This window comes from Apium graveolens, chromosome 2 (assembly GCF_009905375.1).
Source record: "Apium graveolens cultivar Ventura chromosome 2, ASM990537v1, whole genome shotgun sequence".
NCBI lineage: Eukaryota > Viridiplantae > Streptophyta > Magnoliopsida > Apiales > Apiaceae > Apium > Apium graveolens.
This window is the reverse complement of record NC_133648.1, coordinates 217,737,575-217,754,613: the sequence shown is the minus strand read 5'-3', so window position 1 is coordinate 217,754,613 and position 17,039 is coordinate 217,737,575. Positions and strand designations below refer to the sequence as shown.

At 37.8% G+C, this 17,039-nt stretch overlaps 1 non-coding gene across 1 annotated transcript; it reads left to right on the top strand.

The window, feature by feature from the left end:
• Window positions 1-6,202: 6,202 nt before the first annotated feature.
• LOC141709868 (small nucleolar RNA R71) lies at window positions 6,203-6,309 on the top strand. The gene has a single exon (XR_012570423.1). It is a non-coding gene; the product is annotated as a small nucleolar RNA R71 (small nucleolar RNA).
• Window positions 6,310-17,039: the final 10,730 nt, after the last annotated feature.

The window sequence follows — 17,039 nt, the reverse complement described above, 5'->3', positions numbered from 1 at the left end:
TGTGTGCAAATGCTTAACAGATATGCTTCGGAACTAGACCAATTACTATGACTAGACTATCCTCAAGGCAATCCTACGATTATACAAAGAATAAAAATTCTAGGCACAAAATGATATACAACACTACAAGAACTCTGGAGCTTACTACGGAATCGTGCTTTTTATTTACAACTCAAATGCTTATTTGACCGTGCAATGAGTGAGGTCCACAAAAGACTTATACAATGGTATCCATGTAACGAGCGTTAGGTTAGCGGATCCCAGAATCTAAAAGCCTTAGGTAACTAGGCACAAAGTCCCCTAAGAACTTAATAACTCGAATACCAAAGAGCCCACTCTTGATCAATTATGCAAAATTTTTTTTTTTTTTTTATAACTTCTGAGCAAGTGCGTTTTGCTCCATCTTGCTCAACCCTAGACTACTCGCAACATATGCGAGCCGGCTACTAGCCATTTGACGCCTAGCCACAACTAGCAACAACTTCCATACTTTTTTCTCCAAATTTTTTTCTTTTTTTCATGTCTTTATCACTAAGAACCTATAATCGAATTCTAAGCATAATAAGTAGATTGACCTTGAAAACAACCAAATCATAACAACACTCTAGCCCTTACGTATTTTTTAAGACTTAGTGGACTTACAATTGTTTCTAGTATGCATATCAACCTACACAACTTAATATTACTTTAATGCTATCACTACACTCGCATCAATATCACAATTCAGTCGATAACTTATTGCAAAAGGGATCATGGTAAATGCATGAGCTACATGACATTCATAAAAAAAACTAAATGGCATAAATTATGCAACTATATGAACTAAAGGCAACAACTCACCATCCCTCCCTGATGGTAAAAACCCCCTCTCCTTCAGAATTGGCTTCCCCAACAGCCTAGTGTACTCCTCCTCCGCAGCTCTGTCAGTTAACCGAGGCCTTGCAGCAGTACCCCTCGATGAATCAGCAGTAGGAACTGTGCTGCTGCTGTCAATAGTGCGAGCTCTCTTGGGTGCCATTGATTCGTGAATAAAAGTGTGTAAGAACTGATTTTTGATGTTTGTGAGAGGGTTTAATTGTAGGAAGTTTTGTGGGAGATATGTAGGATAGGTGTATGTATATATAGGGTGTGGATTAGGTTAGGGTTTGGGAATTTAGGGCTAAAATGATGGGGTAGTGGGAACAATTCGTGGGTTTATGGGCTAAAACTGTTTTTGTGTTTTTGTTTGTTTTTTTTTTCTAAACTGTAAAAAATTTTCTGGAACTCGACCCCTGCGCGGCCGCTCAGCATAGCTGCGCGGGCGCGTAGAGGGTCTCTGGAAAAAAAAATTTTCAGCCCCTGTTTTCTGATTTTTTTGTGTTTTTGGATAGGTTATTAACTTCTAAGGGTTCCTGTAACAACAACTCATGGGTTGCCTCCCACGCAGCGCTTCTTTTTCGTCATTAGCTTGACGTTCCGTACCTTTCTCAAGTAGTCAACAAAATGGCACTAACCACCTCTCGGTTTGCCATGTCCCCATAGTAGTGCTTCAACCGCTAACCGTTAACCTTGAATGCTTGGTCCGAATCATTCTCAAAAATTTCCACCGCTCCATGTGGAAACACAGTTTTGACAATAAAAGGTCCAGACCACCTTGATTTCAACTTTCCAGGAAAAAGTCGGAGCCGAGAGTTGAATAAAAGAACTTGTTGCCCTGGCACAAATAACTTAGGATGTAGCTTCCTATCGTGCCACCTCTTCACCTTTTCCTTATACATTTTGTTATTCTCGTATGCTTGAAGTCGAAATTCATCAAGTTCATTAAGCTGAAGCATTCTTTTCTTACCAGCTGCATCTAAATCCAGGTTCAATTTCTTCAATGCCCAGTAGGCCTTATGCTCAAGCTCCGCCGGTAGATGACATCCCTTACCGTACACCAACTGAAACGGTGACATCCCAAGTGGAGTTTTGTATGCTGTTCTGTAAGCCCAAACAGCTTCATCGAGCTTTAAAGACCAATCCTTCCTTGACGGACAAACAACCTTCTCTAGAATGCGCTTTATCTCTCTGTTAGACACTTCCGCTTGACCATTTGTTTGCGGATGATAGGCAGTAGCTACTCGATGATTCACATTATAACGCTGCATCATAGAAGTGAACTTACAGTTGCAAAAATGCGATCCTTCATCACTTATGATTACCCGAGGTGTTCCAAACCTTGTGAAAATTTGCTTATGAAGAAAATTTAGCACTACCTTTGCATCATTTGTCGGTACAGCTTTAACTTCGACCCATTTTGAGACATAATCGACTGCCAGCAAGATGTACTGATTATGGCAAGATGCGATAAAAGGCCCCATGAAATCGATTCCCCACACATCAAAGACCTCGACTTCAAGCATCACATTTAATGGCATCTCATCCTTCCTTGACAAATTTCCCACTCTTTGGCAACGATCACACCTTAAAACAAACTGATGAGCATCCTTGAACAAAGTAGGCCAGAAAAAACCTGCTTACAGAATACGAGCTGCCGTCTTCTCACCTCCATAGTGTCCACCATAAACCGTGGAATGGCAGTCTCGTAATATCCCCTCCGTCTCACAGAACGGGATACATCTCCTGATGATCTGGTCAGCTCCCTGTCTAAACAAATATGGTTCATCCCACATATACCACTTCACCTCATGCAGAAACTTCTTCTTTTGAGCGGATGTCAAATTAAGAGGCATTATATTGCTGACAAGATAGTTTACAATATCTGCAAACCATGGTTCTTCCTCCTGAATTGCAAACAACTGCTCATCCGGAAAAGATTCATTGATTAACGTCCTATCTTGTGAAGTAGAATCGGGATTCTCCAACCTAGAGAGATGGTCAGCTACTTGATTCTCAGTACCTTTTCTATCTTTGATCTCTAACTCAAATTCCTGAAGTAAAAGCACCCAATGAATGAGTCTCGGCTTCGAATCCTTCTTAGAAACCAGATAGCGAATAGCTGCATGATCAGTGAATACTGTTACTTTCGTACCAAGCAGATAAGATCGAAATTTCTCAAAGCCAAAGACTATAGCCAAAAGCTCCTTCTCAGTAGTGGTGTAGTTCAATTGGGCACCATTTAAAGTCTTACTCGCATAGTAGACCACATGGAAGAGATTTTTCTTGCGCTGTCCCAGAACTGCACCTACCGCATAATCACTCGCATCACACATCATCTCAAACGGTTCTGTCCAATCTGGTGCTGTAATAACTGGTGCAGTGATCAAACTCTTCTTGAGAGTCTCGAATGCTGCCAAACATTCATCATCAAATTTGAATGGCACATCTTTCTCAAGCAAATTGCACAACGGCTTAGATATCTTTGAAAAGTCCTTGATGAATCGCCGATAAAAACCCGCATGACCAAGAAAACTACGGATTCCTTTCACAGAATTAGGTGGGGGAAGATTTTCAATGACTCCCACCTTGGCCTTGTCCACCTCCAGACCCTTGCTAGAGACCTTATGCCCAAGGATAATTCCTTTACACACCATAAAATGACATTTCTCCCAATTAAGCACCAAATTAGTTTCCACGCATCTTTCGAGTACGGCGCGCAGATTATTCAAACATTTATCATATGAGTGTCCAAAGATGGAGAAGTCATCCATGAACACTTCGACGTTATTTCCAATAATGTCAGAGAATATAGCCATCATACATCTCTGAAAAGTGGCCGGGGCGCCACATAACCCAAACGAAACTCTGCGAAAAGAAAATGTGCCAAATGGACAAGTGAAGGTAGTCTTTTCCTGATCCTCTGGTGCAATACAAATCTGATTATACCCGGAATAACCATCCAGAAGACAAAAATACTCATGACCCGCTAATCTGTCAAGCATTTGATCAATAAATGGAAGGGGGGAGTGATCCTTCCTTGTGGCTTTGTTCAATTTTCTATAATCCATGCATACTCTCCATCCTGTAACTGTTCGAGTAGGGATGAGCTCATTCTTTTCATTTGCGACCACAGTGATACCTCCCTTCTTAGGTACACATTGTACGGGGCTCACCCACGAGCTGTCAGAAATAGGATAAATGATGCCTGCATCTAGCCATTTCAGAATTTCTTTCTTCACCACCTCCTTCATGATGGGATTCAGTCTTCGCTGCTGTTCCACAGTTGGCTTACTACCTTCCTCTAGCAGAATTTTATGCATACAATATGAAGGACTTATCCCCTTGATGTCTGCTATGGTCCATCCTATAGCCGATTTTGAATTCTCTCAAAATCCTTAAGAGCTTGTCTTCCTCACTACCTGAAAGGTCAGATGAAATAATAACAGGTAACGTAGATGAATCACCTAAAAAAGCATACCTCAAGTGTTCAGGTAATGGTTTGAGCTCCAAGGTAGGTGCTTCCTCTATTGATGGTTTGAGCTTCCCTTCAGCATTCTTAAGGTCAGAAGTACCAAGAGATTCAAATGGTATGTCCAGCTTTCGCTTCCATGGAGAAGCGTCCAGATATTGTAATTGCTCGTTGCTATCTTCATCATCGTTGTCAAAATCCCCCAATAAGGCCTTTTCCAATGCATCAGACATTAGCATGTGATCGAGTTCCGAAGTAACCGCAGTATCAATCACATCCACCTTTAAGCACTCCTCATCTTCTGTAGGGAATTTCATTGCCTTGAATACATTGAAGGTCACATCCTGATCTTGGACCCGCATAGTAAGTTCACCTTTTTGCACATCTATCAAGGTACGACCAGTAGCCAAGAAAGGCCTTCCCAAGATTATGGGAATCTTCTTATCTTCCTCAAAATCCAGAATAACAAAATCTGCTGGAAAGAAGAGCTTATCCACCTTGACGAGCACATCCTCAACTATGCCCCTTGGGTAAGTAATGGAACGGTCCGCCAATTGTAGCGACATGTATGTGGGTTTTGGATCAGGCAGATCCAGCTTTTTAAAGATCGACAACGGCATCAGATTAATGCTTGCTCCCAAATCACAAAGGCATTTGTCAAAAGTTAGATTGCCAATGGTGCAAGGAATGGTGAAGCTTCCTGGATCTTTCAGTTTTGGTGGTAACTTTTGCTGCAGAACAGCGCTGCATTCTTCCGTGAGAGCAACGGTTTCAAGGTCATCCAGTTTCACCTTCCTTGAAAGAATAGTCTTCATAAACTTCGCATAACTAGGCATTTGTTCCAGAGCCTCAGCGAAAGGTATATTGATGTGAAGTTTCTTGAACACCTCCAGAAACTTCCCGAACTGTCTATCCAGCTTTTGTTGCTGCAATCTCTTAGGAAAAGGTGGTGGAGGATAGAGCTGTTTCTCCCCTGTATTAGCCTCAGGCAGAGTGTATTCAACAGTAGTCTTCCTTGGTTCCGCCGCTTTCTCCTTTTGCTTAGATTCTTCTTCTCTAATTTCAGCTTCTACTTCTTTTGCCTTTTCAGCCTCAGCTACTTTTCCAGACCTTAAGGTAATAGCCTTGACTTGCTCTTTAGCTTCCTTCTTGTCTGGTACTTCCGTGTCACTGGGAAGAGTGCCAGGTTGACGATTGAGCACTGCATTGGCTAATTGACCGATTTGATTTTCCAAGGTCTTGATAGAAATTGCCTGACTCTTGCACAACAGCTTAAGTTCCTCAAGATCAGCACTAGTAGGTGCAGCTGCATTTCCCTATTGAGGATATGATTGCCTTGTAGCATAATGCTATGGTTGCTGGAATCCAGGTGGGTTAAACTGTTTACTCACTCCTTGCTGATATGGTGGCTGAATAGCATTCTGATTATTCCCCCAGCTGAAATTTGGATGATTTCTGTTATTAGGATGATAGGTCGCTGGCACAGGCTGCTGTTGTCGCTGATAATTATTCACATACTGAACAGATTCGTTGATAAGAGAACACTGATCCGTAGTATGAGAACCTGCATAAAGCTCACAAACCATAGCTATTTGATTAACTCCATACGTAGCCAGAGAATCAACCTTTATTGATAGTGCTTGGAGCTGGGCTGCAATAGCGGTGGCTGCATCAACTTCCAGAATACCTGCGACCTTGCCTGACGTCATCCTCTGAGTTGGGTTTTGATGCTCATTTGCAGCCATCGTCTCTATAAGATTATACGCCTCAGTATAGCTTTTAGCCCATAAGGCTCCCCCAGCTACTGCATCGAGCATAGGCCGAGATTGGGCCCCCAAACCATTATAAAAACCAGTGATCACCATCCAATCCGGCATTCCATGATGTGGACATTTTCTCAACATTTCCTTGTAGCGTTCCCAAGCCTCGCACATAGATTTTGTAGGTTGCTGCGCAAACTGAGTAAGAGCACTCCTCATAGCAGCAGTCTTTGCCATTGGATAAAACTTCACCAGAAACTTTTGCGCAAGATCTTGCCACGTAGTGATGGACCCAGCTGGTTCAGAATGTAACCAGTCTTTAGCCTTATCCCTTAGTGAGAATGGGAAAAGCCTCAACTTGATAGCCTCATCAGTCACGCCATTATACTTAAAAGTGCTGCAGATCTCGACAAAATTTCTTATGTGCATGTTGGGGTCTTCAGTTGCTGCTCCTCCAAAAGAAACAGAATTCTGCACCATCTTAATAGTGCCCGGCTTGATTTAAAAGGTGTTAGCTTGAATAGCCGGATGAAGGATGCTTGACTGAATGTCATCAATTTTAGGCCAAGAAAAATCCATAAGAGCTGGATCAGCTTGAACAATACGATCTCCCATGTTTACTGGTTCTTTCTGCTCAGTTCCTGAATCCGAATCCTCAAAATCTAACTTCTCCGGAATATCAAGAACTTCGTCTGTCTCCTCAGCTGTATCTAAAGTCCTCTTGCGAGCACGAGAACGAGTTTGCATAAATTCTTGCTAAAGTACCTGAAACACAACCGAAAAGAGTAAGTAACTACTACGTCCTAATCACTGAGTCCTAATGACCAATGATGGTAAGTACATAAACTAAACAAATACGCCGAGTCCCCGGCAGCGGCGCCAAAAACTTGTTAGGGCGAAAATACGCACTAATATTCACGCAAGTATACGCGTTCGCAAGTAATATAGAATACTTTCTAGTTCGTTCCCTCAGAGACTCAGACTAAATTATTGTCTAATTAAACTCACTCACCAATGTATGATTACTTCTCAATGTTAAGATAATAACACTTAAAATTGTTGATTAAATATTAACTATAATTAACTACTTAATTAACCACTTAACTAACACTTCAATTTATCAATAATAAAACACTCATGAGATCACAACTTCATTATTACTTCCTTCTATAGCCATTGTTATTACCTTTAGCATGTGACAGTGATGATATTAATCGAATAACACGAAACTGATAAAAGCCAACTTTCATTGTACTAATACCATTCTACCAAGCATCCACAATTAAGATAGAAGTTGAATAGTCATCAATTATGTTGAGTTCCTATATGTCTACAGAAATTGACAACGCAACGATTTAAGCTCAAGTTATCCCTTTTGATTACATAGGGCAAATAAAACTGTTAGAGTTACCCACTAATCATGCTCAACGTATATGAACCTATGCTAGCATGGCAAGTTCTAAATCTCAAGATCCACCGTCGCTTCACAAGAGATTAACACCCTATCTTATATGTTCGCGACGCACAAAAGACGAATACGCACAACCAATACTAGATATCATGCAATCATCACACACTAAAGTATTAAACAATTAACTAAAGAATTCCATAATAAATCTGTTGCAACCCCATGATCACGATTAGCCCATAATAGAACTTATCGCCATCATGGGTTCATATGAAATCATGACAAACAAATACAAGAAAATAATAACTAAACTAATTATATTAAAACAGAGTACGTCACAAGAGTAAATAAGTCAAAGCAAGAAAACTAGCATCCAACGTTACAACGAAACAAGAATCACAAGAATATATGCTTCCTCTTCGTTGCGGTGTGCTAAATCGGTCTTCTTCCTTATCTCCTTCGCTTCTTGCGTAAAACTTAAACTAAAACATAATCCCCTTAATACTCTTTGTGAAAACGTCTCAAATCTACCTATATAATAGTCCCATAAAACTCAGATTACATAGAAGTTGGAAGCCAAACAGAAGTAGAAGTCTAAAATAATTTATCTTTTCCCCCGACCCTGTGCGGCCGCTCACCATAGCTGCGCGGGCGCGCAGGTTGCTGCGCGGGCGCGCAGGCTTCTACTGGAAAAAATCCAGGTTTGCTCCGTTTCTTCGCCGTAATCTGCCCATTCCTTTCCTCTCGCAATGGTGAACACATGCCAAGGCTTATTCTTGATGATTCCTCCCCCGAAATGCAACTAATACCCTGAAATGCATAAACACTAGAAAAACGCATCAAATACACAAAATACTTGATTTCAAGACACCAATTTAAGCCATTTTAAGACGTTCTAAGTGGTATAAAATGCCACTTATCAGGTATGTATAAGAAATGGTTTTCAATTTGTACCAGCATCAGGTATTAAGTCAGAAATGATTTTTTTTCAGGGTATAGTTCTTTAATGTTATAAAGAATGGTTGCAGTATAAAAGTTTCTGTGTTTTCATACAATTCTGTTTCAGTGTTTGGTGTTCGGTAGTTATACCTTTGAGGAGTAGTATCATATTGGCGTGATTTGGTATCTGACGATCAACAAAGGATGGTTTACAAAGAATAAGGCTTACGGGTCAAGATCAAGAAAGAATCAGGGTTCAAGGGTAAGTAGTTTAAAACACTTACATTATTGTAAGTCATATGTCATAGGCCTATTTGTATATTCGAGGATTTAACTCAACTCAGATAAGAATGTAATAAGTAAATAGTGGATCTACCATCAAAGAGATCTCGCAAAGTAATATATGTCAAAGGATTCAGAAATAAGGTTCATCTACAGACTTGTGGAATTTATTCACTGGAAGAAGTTCAAGAAATTGATCATGCCTCAGTGATATAAATCAAGATTGTGGATTTAATCAAGTTACAGAGATATCGTCAGGGTATCAATTAATTACAAGGATTTAATCTGAAGAAAATCAATTATCAAAGTCAAGACATGAAGAAACGTCAAGGAAATTAGTCACTCATGAACCAGACAGTACATCGAGTGTCAACATTGAAGTGGTGGAATTGATTCATAATTCTCAGTGATTTTCAGAAGATTTTCAGAAGAATGGTTGCTGCTCATGATTAGTATTAATTCTCTATTAATTAATTAAGTCATATAATTTAATTAAGAAAATAAATTATATCTGCCAAGATTAATTTATTTGATTAATTGAATTAATTGATTAATTAATTCTGAATTAATATTAAGAATTTTCAGAATTTAAATTGGTTTAAAAATCTGTTTTAATTCAACAAGACAACTGATTGTATTAGTATGACAATCGGTATGACAATCAATAGTCATACCGAAAGTCATGCTAATTCAAAAGGATTGTCTTACCAGAATTATTATAGGATTTAAATCTATTTATTTTCAGCAAAAACAATCTGTTTGAACTACTATGACAATCGGTATGACAATTGATTGTCATACCGAAAGTCTTGCTAGTTCATTCTGATTGTCTTGCTAGTTCTAAACAATAGTCCTACCGAAAGTTCTACTGGAATTTGATAGTCCTACCGATAGTCTTGCTGAGCCAAAGAGATTGTCATTCTAGTTCATTTCAGTTCGGCTGTTGATTAAAAAGAAGCAGACAAGCAGCAGTTCATATTATTCAATCAACAATACAGAACCCGAGAACAAAAGAAAAAGAAGCAGAACAATATTTCATCTTCTCTGCAAAACTTCAAGATCAATTTCTAGATTGTAAAGTTAAATCCAATCAACTAGAAATCTTTATCTTGTTCTTGTGTAACAATCTAGCGGATCAAAATCCCTAGAACTTAATCTCAAATCGCGTTTAGCATTTGATTCTAATTATTGCAAAAATAGAAAAAGTTCATGTCGAATTTATTCTAAATTTGTGTTAATTAATTTGAGATTAATTCCTTGTAATCGATACAGTTGTTGTAACACCTTTCAAGTTTAATAATATTCTTATTTAACTTGAATTTTGTTTCACATTTTTTATTCCGCATTTAATTCGATTATTCGGTACCGTTTGTATTCAACCCCCCCTTCTACAAACGCATTGGGACCTAACAATTGGTATTAGAGCCTTCTGATTAACGAACAAATCAAGATCCTAGACTTTTGTGATTTTTCAACTCCTTGAATTTTTATTCATTCAAAAATTCATAATGACTTCACAAAAAGTTGGAACCGTTAAAATTCCACAATTTGATAAAGAGAATTATATTATGTGGAAGAAGAAGATGCTCTTGTTTTTACAAGTGGCAAATCCCAAATATTCAAACTTGTTAAAGAAGGGGATAAAAACTCCGATGGTTATTGAACCGGAGGTGATAGTAGATGATGTTGTGATCACCAAAGCCAGAACCTATCCTAAAGATCCTGAAGATTTTACTCCTGATGAAAAGGAAGAAGTCTCCTTGGATGCCAGCCTTCAATTAATTTTAATTGATTCCCTTGATCCCTTGATGAACAGACATGTGATGAACTGTAAAAATTCCAAACACATGTGGGAAACTATTGAGGTGATCAATGAAGGCACAGAGGAAGTTAGGGAGAGCAAGTTGGAGATCCTAACCTCTGAATATGAACATTTTCAATCAAATCCAGGAGAAGGAATTACTGAAGTGTTTGAGAGGTACAATGCATTGATCAACAACCTGAACATCAATGGAAAATTTTATTCAATCAGGGAGGTCAACAAAAAGTTCCTTTTAACACTGCCAACTCATCTTGAACATAGAATCACTGCCATTAGAGAAGCTAGAGATCTGAGTGAGATTTCTTTGGACAGGCTCTATGGAGTGTTAAAAACCTATGAATTGGAGCAGATTCAATAGAAGGAAGTCTATGGGAAGGATAGAATGGTCAGCACATCTACTGCACTTGTAGCTGAAGGTCAACAACAACAACAATCTCAATAATTGGAGAGAATGGTACAGTGTTCCAAGGCTGAGGAAAATATGTTAGTAGCAGAATATGATCCTCCTACTACAAATCAATCAAGTGATGATTTTTATTCCTTGGAAGAGCTGGAGCAATTGGAAGATGAGTCAATGGCCCAAATTGTCAAGAGATTCTCCCATGTCAGATTCAAGAGGAATCCCAAGCTTAAGTACAAGTCCAACTACAACAAATTCCAGAAAGGTGGATCTTCATCCTCTAACACCAACAGTGGTGGATACAAAACAGGGATGGTTGATCGGAGCACCATTAGATGCTATAACTGCAATGAGTTGGGACACTTTTTCACAGAATGTAGGAAGCCAAAGCAAGTAAGAAAGAACTCTGAAAGGGCTTATCTGGCAAAGGGAAGAAGCTGGGATGATACTGACAGTGAAGATGAAGAAGAAGGAAATCTTGCTCTTATGGCTATTGATGGAAAAGCTTCATCGTCAAGAATAGAGGTAAAACTTTCTAATGCTGAAATGGTTTATCATCTAAGAGGTAACTTAGATTGTGCACGTCGTGATAATGAACTGTTAAGTTTATAGAGCACAGACCTTAAGAAAGAGGTCAATGAATTAAGACTTGTGCATATTAATCAAGACAAATTAAAAGAACAAGTATCTTTTCTAGAGAATAGAGTTGACTGTTATAGAAAACTGGAAACTATTCTCAAAGACAAGATCACCGGTCTTGAGACTAAGGTTAGAGCCTACTTCAATTCTTGTTCGAAGGCTAAAGAGTTCTACAGTAAGCAATCTGTTAATCAAACATCTGGAATAGGTTATGATTACAATGTTGCTATTGGAGAATTAGGCATAAACTCCCCTCCTCGTGTCTGTGCTAAAGGGAGGGAAGTACCACATGTGCTTAAGGGTGTTGATGAACCCCTCTATAAACCATCAATTGCTGAACCATTTGATGCGACCTCTTTTGTTATTCATGAAGAAATGCGTGCTGAAGATCTTGCTAATGAGAAGGTTGTTTTCAAGTCGAGTGTGTCGAAAGTTCCAGTCAAAGTTGTGAAAGCAACTGAGACTAACTCAGACACACATGAGTTGAATAACAAAAATGCCATGTCTACCATGCATAAATTGCCTGCTATTAATATCTCTCATAAAGCATGTGGTGTTTCTACATGTATGTCTTGTGCTTTTAATATGATGTATGCTTATTTTAATGGTAAGCATGTTTCTAATGATAAGACTACTCCTCGTCAGCATGTGAATAACAAGAAGCATGATAGGTCTAAGACTTCTAGTCCTTCTAAGGCTAGAAAGGAGACATTTGTGCCTAAACCTAAACAGAAATTTGTTAAGGCTGTTTACAAGGTCAAATGTTCAGTCATTGAGGATGTTGAGACCATTAAAATTAAAAATGTTATTTTGCCTGAAAAAGCACAATTCTACAAGTATGTCGGGCCCAACCAAGTTTGGGTTCCGAAGAAGGTCTAATCCATTTGAAGTGCAGGGCAGTATACAGGTGTAACCGGTAGTGTGGATTCTTGACAAGTGGATCATCAAGACATATGACCGGAGATAGAGCCCTGCTATCAAATGTGGATTGAGAAAGCTAGCCCCCTGGTTACCTTTGGAGATAACAGCCAAGGTTTATCCGAGGGATATGGCTGTTTGCAAGCTGGTAATGTTATCATTGAACTTGTAAATAGTTTCTATATTTTTGCTATATTTATATAAGTTTTTATTTGTATTTTCTGTAATTGTAAATATTGTATGATATATGAAATTGAATGTTGATATCTTGTTGATAGATATTAGGTATTTAATTCATTGATATTTGTTTTTATTATTATTATTTGTATTGTATTATTTTTTTATTTTTATTTTATTTTAAATATTATGCAACATAACAGTTGGTATATAAAGTACCTGACAAGTATCGGTCAATGATATTTTGTTAACATTATGTTGCAGATATTTGTGAGCTTTTGATATGAATGAGAATTACTTAGACTTTACCCTAAGTGATCAATGTTTTATCAAAAAAAAAAACTCATTCATATTGAAATACAAAATCAAACTTCTTTCTACATTAGTGATTTCTTATTTCATGTAAAATCTTTTGAAATCACTATTGTACATCATTATCTCTATAGTGCCATATATTCTGTGTTACAGGTTCAGTCTCCAATGACTTTCTTTCATTGACAGTCATGAGGTTGAAAACCCACAATGTCTATCCCAGACTGTAAAGACAAACACAAAAACAGAACCAACCAACACTCTCTTACCACTAAATGTAGTATGAATGAGCGTGAGGGAGATAGTGCCTCAGTGCACCACATAAGAAAGGTTCTATAGTCAACCCAGTAGCTCTGTCTCCTACAAAGATGAGTAGTATTTAAACCGAGACGACTGCTAACCCCCCATACATCTTCTCAAAAAGATGTAATGGTTGAAAAGGCATAAAAACAGTTACTAGATTCATTCTCTCAACTGGGTGTGTCTATTGAAATTTTCCTGTCGGCCAGGGTATCCGATGTAGTGTCACCACCTCAAATATAAAAAATTCTTGATGCACAAGGAAAGGTTACACACACAAAGGATGAGTTGACGGAAACAAGAGTTTCGACCATTTTAAGGTCAGATTCGATTGTTCAAGGTTCGTTAATGGACCAATTGCCTTTACAGGTGTTAGGAGAGGATACTGATCCAAAAGCCATATGTCAGTGGTCAGTGTCTACCTCCCCAGGATTAAATCCCCTGGATGCATCCGCGGATAGTGGATCTGACATAGGCGCAGATCGGCAACTTGTTGACAATGATTCAGATATTACCTGATGAGTCACAAGGAAATGTCTTCACAGACATTAGAAGGGAACTTTGATCTTTATGCTAAATTCGATGGATCATTGTTTACCTTCCCAGAATTCAAATCTGGAACCCTAAAAGGGAAACTAGCAACTTGTAAATTATGACTCAGATTCATCTGACGAGTTTAACAAGGATGGGGATTTGTGAACTCCCATTGCACCACCTGTGACCTCCTTAAGGATGGCTAAGGTGATTTTCCTTGCAGGTACAACTGGATTATGGAGCTATGAGAGGAGTGATACACTTGTGAGAATGAGTGTAAACACGAGTGGAGAGAAGAGTGAAACACATGTGAGGTACACTAAACAGAATCACACACTCACAGTGAGGAAGAAACAGAACCTACTTGTTATTTCTTTTCCAACCAAGTGAAATATGAGAACTCCTTCAGACGACGACATACATTCCTTCACTAAGGGGAGATAAAAGCTTAAGTAATAGTTTGGAGGATTCCTCAACTAAGGGGGAGAAATTGCAGGTTGTAAGAAAAAGGTAAAGCAAATGTACACTACACCACACCATTGTTGTTTGTAACTACGGATCCTATTGTACGGGAGAGGTGGTAAAACACAAGGTGATTTCCTAGTGATAAGGGAAGAAGCTGTTTTCTAAATGAGGAATACGCTGTTTTCTAAATGAGGAGTACCATTGGTTTTTATCTGCGGATCCTATTGTACAGGAGAGGTGGTAAAACACAAGGTGATCTTCTTTAATCAGTTGATTGTCATAGGGGGAGAAGCAAGAGAGATATGTGCTTCTCAACAGGAAATGTGGTTGTACAAAAGAACATGGAACTACTTGAAGGTATGTTCAGTCTAGAGGAACATCTTATTTGAAAGCTGGAAAATGTTATATTTATTCCAGAAACTTTTCTGCTATTTACTTTGCATTTTAGTTTATATCTTTTTCTTATTTGTTAGTTGAGTTATCCTCTAGGTATTTGTGTGTTATTGTCTAACAAACAAATAGGGGGAGATTGTAAGTCATATGTCATAGGCCTATTTGTATATTCGAGGATTTAACTCAACTCAGATAAGAATGTAATAAGTAAATAGTGGATCTACCGTCAAAGAGATCTCGCAAAGTAATATATGTCAAAGGATTCAGAAACAAGGTTCATATACAGACTTGTGGAATTTATTCACTGGAAGAAGTTCAAGAAATTGATCATGCCTCAGTGATATAAATCAAGATTGTGGATTTAATCAAGTGACAGAGATCTCGTCAGGGTATCAATTAATTACAAGGATTTAATCTGAAGAAAATCAATTATCAAAGTCAAGACATGAAGAAACGTCACGGAAGTTAGTCACTCATGACCAGACAGTACATCGAGTGTCAACATTGAAGTGGTGGAATTGATTCATAATTCTCAGTGATTTTCAGAAGATTTTCAGAAGAATGGTTGCTGCTCAGGATTAGTATTAATTCTCTATTAATTAATTAAGTCATATAATTTAATTAAGAAAATAAATTATATCTACAAAGATTAATTTATTTGATTAATTGAATTAATTGATTAATTAATTCTGAATTAATATTAAAAAAATTCAGAATTTAAATTGGTTTAAAAATCTGTTTTAATTCAACAAGACAACTGATTGTATTAGTATGACAATCGGTATGACAATCAATAGTCATACCGAAAGTCATGCTAATTCAAAAGGATTGTCTTACCAGAATTATTATAGGATTTAAATCTATTTATTTTCAGCAAAAACAATCTGTTTGAACTACTATGACAATCGGTATGACAATTGATTGTCATACCGAAAGTCTTGCTAGTTCATTCTGATTGTCTTGCTAGTTCTAAACAATAGTCCTACCAAAAGTTCTACTGGAATTTGATAGTCCTACCGATAGTCTTGCTGAGCCAAAAAGATTGTCATTCTAGTTCATTTCAGTTCGGCTGTTGATTAAAAAGAAGCAGACAAACAGCAGTTCATATTATTCAATCAACAATACAGAACCCGAGAACAAAAGAAAAAGAAGCAGAACAATATTTCATCTTCTCTGCAAAACTTCAAGATCAATTTCTAGATTGTAAAGTTAAATCCAATCAACTAGAAATTTTTATCTTGTTCTTGTGTAACAATCTAGCGGATCAAAATCCCTAGAACTTAATCTCAAATCGCGTTTAGCATTTGATTCTAATTATTGCAAAAATAGAAAAAGTTCATGTCGAATTTATTCTAAATTTGTGATAATTAATTTGAGATTAATTCCTTGTAATCGATACAGTTGTTGTAACACCTTTCAAGTTTAATAATATTCTTATTTAACTTGAATTTTGTTTCACATTTTTTATTCCGCATTTAATTCGATTATTCGGTACCGTTTGTATTCAACCCCCCTTCTACAAACGCATTGGGACCTAACAATTGGTATCAGAGCCTTCTGATTAACGAACAAATCAAGATCCTAGACTTTTGTGATTTTTCAACTCCTTGAATTTTTATTCATTCAAAAATTCATAATGACTTCACAAAAAGTTGGAACCGTTAAAATTCCACAATTTGATAAAGAGAATTATATTATGTGGAAGAAGAAGATGCTCTTGTTTTTACAAGTGGCAAATCCCAAATATTCAAACTTGTTAAAGAAGGGGATAAAAACTCCGATGGTTATTGAACCGGAGGTGATAGTAGATGATGTTGTGATCACCAAAGCCAGAACCTATCCTAAAGATCCTGAAGATTTTACTCCTGATGAAAAGGAAGAAGTCTCCTTGGATGCCAACCTTCAATTAATTTTAATTGATTCCCTTGATCCCTTGATGAACAGACATGTGATGAACTTTAAAAATTCCAAACATATGTGGGAAACTATTGAGGTGATCAATGAAGACACAGAGGAAGTTAGGGAGAATAAGTTGGAGATCCTAACCTCTGAATATGAACATTTTAAATCAAATCCAGGAGAAGGAATTACTGAAGTGTTTGAGAGGTACAATGCGTTGATCAACAACCTGAACATTAATGGAAAATTTTATTCAATCAGGGAGGTCAACAAAAAGTTCCTTTTAACACTGCCAACTCATCTTGAACATAGAATCACTGCCATTAGAGAAGCTAGAGATCTGAGTGAGATTTCTTTGGACAGGCTCTATGGAGTGTTAAAAACCTATGAGTTGGAGCAGATTCAACAGAAGGAAGTCTACGGGAAGGATAGAATGGTCAACACATCTACTGCACTTGTAGCTG